Genomic DNA, 4500 nt, shown 5'->3' with positions numbered 1-4500 from the left:
TCTGGGTATTTGGAGCCTGGAGTTCTCACTAGATCCAGTAAAAACAACCTGTCTAGTCAAGTCACTCCACTTTTCCCCCCACTGATAAAATGAGGATAATACTATGATTCTTAACTTGTTTATATTAAGTAATTGGAGAGCCCAGGATTAAAGGTATTATTTAGTATGAGTTCAAAGCATTATATAATTTTTTATTACTCTGTATTCCTGAGACATTTTTTCTGTTTGCTTGGCTTATGAATCCCAGTCAGAGCCATAAAATATTTTTTATACTAGGACCTTTCACCCAAGTTGTTTCCCAACTTCACTCTGAAATCATACATTGAAAAAGAAACAGTAAAGATGGAGAAGGGTGAAGAAGAACAGGATAATGAGAGCATTATATGGTCATTGGGTATAACTAGGGCCAGGTCTATCCACCCCCTTTGAATCCTGCTTTGGGGTAAAATCCTTTCTTTCTGCCTCTTTAATGAATGATTTTTAGGCAGCTAGATGGCAAAGTGGATAGAGTGCCAGGCCTAGAGTCAGAAAGACTCATCTTCATGAGTTCAAATCTAGCCTCACACTTCCTAGCTGTGTGAACCTGGGCAAGTCACTTAAGCCTGTTTGCCCCAGTTTCTTCATCTATGAAATGAGCTGGAGAAGGAAATGGCAAACCACTCCAATATCTTTGACAAAGAGTCAAATACAACTGAAGAACAACCCAACAACAATGAATGACTTCTGTATAACTGCTTGAATTTAATATGTAGTCAATCTCTGCCATCAGAGACTTAGAGCAATTCAGTTCATCTGTCTAGGCTTCAGTTTCTCCTTTTGAAAAATGAGAGACTCAGATGACACAACCTTTTAGGTACTTCCCTGTATGTGGGTATGTGCTATATTTGGAACTAGAGGAATCAGAGGACATCTGGTCCACTCATGACTCTGACATTTCATACCTGTGTGACCTTGGATAATTCATTTAACCTCTTTGGGTCCCCTTCCTCATCTGCAAAATAAGGGGGTTGGACTAGTTGACATTTGAGGTTCATTTAAATTCTAAATCTATGATACTACGATCCTATGCATCTGAGATGATCCTAAAATTCAAGAACTAAGATGGGTCAAAGTACCAAGTTAGCCCTTTATTCGATCTTGTTTTCTTGGTTGAAGTCAGAGATGATTTTGCCAAGATTCTGAACTCTACAAAGTCACTTTTCCTAAAATCTGCATCATCTTGAAGCAGGGAATTGTAGAAGCTTAGCATTGGAAGAAGCTTTTGAGGTTATCTAGCCCAGCCTTTCATCTAGTGAATGAATCTCTTCTATAATATTCCTAACATATCCATCAGTTCTCGCTAATAAAATATAAGGTTCTTGAGGACAAATATTATTTCATTTTTGTCTTTGTATCTCCGGCCTTACACATTTATTTTTGGTCCAGACCTGTGATTTCATCAGTTTCAGGAACTCCCCATGTGGAAACTCCCTATGCCCATAATGCAAATTAGTAATTTATCTGTAATTTATAGTCTTAAAATGTTGCCCAAGGCACTGAGCAGCTATGTCTATGGTCACAAAAAAAATATGTATCAAAAGTAGGACTGGAACCCACATTTTCCTGCCTTAAAAGCCGAACATTCATCCACTATGACATGCTTCCTCTTAGTCTTAAACATTGGAGTTGTTTAATAATTATTGAATCGAATTGACCACCCAACCTATGTGAACATTTCTAGTGACAGGGATTTGGGTGGTTCGGATGTACTTTTTTCTGTGCTAAACCCCACCACAGAGCTCAGAATTCTTGGCATCACCCAACATAGTTTTAAAATGCCAGCAACTAGACCTTCAGATATAGGAACCCTTTAGTTGCTGACTCACTGCCTGCCTTTTTTTCTGAGAATTTTCCCCCTTCTATGGCAGAATTCATGATTTCAATGAAAATCAAAAATATGCCTGAATGGTTCAGAACTGCAGGATATAAGGAATTCTCTAAGAAGAAGGCAGAATAATTAAAGCATTTATTCAAGCTCCAAAGTAGCAGACCCACGGACCAGTGTCCTCAATTTGATATCCTGACCAAAAGCTTCCAGGCCCAATAAGTCCACATCACAAAAGTAACCAGGAGGTTACAGAAAAACATTATGGCGGTAAGCCAAATCGTATTCAAGCTTCCCCTCAATGCTAGGGCCCTCTGGTAAGAAGATTACCCACTGGCCTCAAGCCTGCTGGGTCAGTCCTGCTATCAGCAGCGCCTGCTGCTGCATCAGCTTCTTCTGCTTTGGCTTTGGCTTCTGCTGCTGCTTCTCTTGCCTTCACCACGTCTCAATCTCCAAGTTGCGTTCTCTCCTTTTATACAGTCATTAGACATCATCCAATCAACTGGAGCATCATCTGAGCAACCAGAACTTAGGCAGCTACTATTGGCTCTGGAGTAGCACCTCCCCCTAGACCTTGAGAACTTCACGCCCACATCAACTTAGCACCTAATAGCTAGAGGTTTTGGGCCTACTTGGGAGTGGAAGATATAATCAGACCTCCCTTCATGGGCCCCACCTGGAGCCCCACCTTAAGCCTATTCAAATGGTCAGAAAGATCTTCTCATTTATTGATTGCCTTAATACCTTCTTCCAAGTCGCTGGAGTTCTAGAGTTGGAAGAGATCTCAGTAGCCATCTGGAACAACTGAGACCCCCTCCTAAAAGAACCATTGACATGACATACTAGAAAAGTTATCATCTGTTGTCTGTGTGAATACTTCTAGTGAGAGACTGCCTCCTGAGCAGCCCATGCCACTTTTGGACAGCTCTGAGTATTAGGAAACATTTCCTGACGTCCAACCAAAATTGATTTGTTTGCAAATCTGCTAGTATTTCTACTAGTAGTTCAACCCGTTGCTACTAGTTCTTCCTCTGGGACCAAAGAGAAAGAGTCTAATACTTCTTCCATATAGAAAGCTTCACATACTCAACAGCTATCATATTTCCCTTGAGTCTTTTCTCCAGGCTACACATCGCTAGTTTCTTCAATCAATCCTCATATGACATGGACTGATGGCCCTTCACCATCATCATTGCCTTTCTCTAGAGACTTTTTCCAAGTTAGTGCCATTCCTAAATTCTAAATCCAGAACCAAACACAATCATCCAGGTGAGGACTGGCCAGAACCACATAATAGGACTATCACCTATTTATCCCTAGAATCTATGGCTCTCTTAATGAAGCGCAAGATCCCATTTATCTTTTCTTTTCTGCCATATTAGGTTGTTGACTCATGTTGAGCTAAACTGAACTGCTTTCTTACCATGCCTTCCCAATCTTCAGCTTGTGAAGTTGATGGCCCTATCAAATTTCATCTTACTAAATTTAGCCCCATGTTCTAAGCCTGTCAAGATCTTTTCAAATCTTCTCTCTGTCATTCAGGGTATTACTTATCTCTCATAGATTTGTGATTTGCAAATTTGTCATTTGCAAAGTTGATAAGCGTGCCATCCATGCATTTACCCAAATCATTGATGAAAATGTTAAGAATGATAGGACCAAGGATAGATCCCTGTGCGACTCAACCAGAGACCCCGATCCAAGTTGATCTTGAACCTTTAATGACTACTAATTATATACCTAACAAGTAATCATCAAGCCCTTTAGTGAGAAGGAGCCCACCACCTCCCCTTGAGGCACGCATGCGCGCGCACGCACGCGCGCGCACACACACACACACACACACACACACACTTTCTCCAGAAAATATTTCCTTGACCCTATTTCTTCCTTTCACTATCAAGCTTCTCAGAAAAGTAGAATGAGTATTCTTCAATCAATATCTCTACTTCCTCATTACCCACTTCTTCCTTAACCCTTTATAATATGATTTCATCCCCTAGCCCTGTAAAATTATTCTTCCAAAGGTCGCTAATCCATGAATCATTGAACCTAATTCTCTTTTCCCAGTTATCATCCTCCTTGACCTCTCCTTAACCCCACAGATTCAGCCAGGCTCAAAATTCCAGACTCATGATCATAGAATTTCCAATAGATTTAGAAATGCTGATGCCAAAATTAAATTGTCAGTACCAAAGAGGATTTATGAATGACTCTCTCCTCCAGTCATCTGACATGCTTTTGGTAAATGTGATTCATTTGTTTGAGGTTCGAATTGAAGCAGAAACCCCAAATGCCCTTGTTCTGGAAGAATGGAAATACCTGTTTTTACCTTAGAGCCATTTGGAATGGGTCCTAGACTTCTGAAATGAATGCAGCTGCTACTCACAGACCTGAAGAAGCCTTTAGACTAACTGATATTAGACCTGAGGCTTGGATCCAAATCCCTCTACGTTTAAGAGTTTCTTTGATCTTTTGATGGGCTTGTGATCTCAGTGATTTGGGTACTCCCTCCAATTGCACAAATCAAAACCCAACCATATGTGTTCATCCATGGACTCTTGACACCATCAACCTTCTACAGAGAGTCTACCCAATAAGATAGTAGCCTTCCTTTACATCTCCTGGTCCCACAT

The sequence above is a fragment of the Trichosurus vulpecula genome, chromosome 4, assembly GCF_011100635.1.
Source record: "Trichosurus vulpecula isolate mTriVul1 chromosome 4, mTriVul1.pri, whole genome shotgun sequence".
In the NCBI taxonomy this organism is placed as follows: domain Eukaryota; kingdom Metazoa; phylum Chordata; class Mammalia; order Diprotodontia; family Phalangeridae; genus Trichosurus; species Trichosurus vulpecula.
This window is presented reverse-complemented; position numbering follows the sequence as displayed.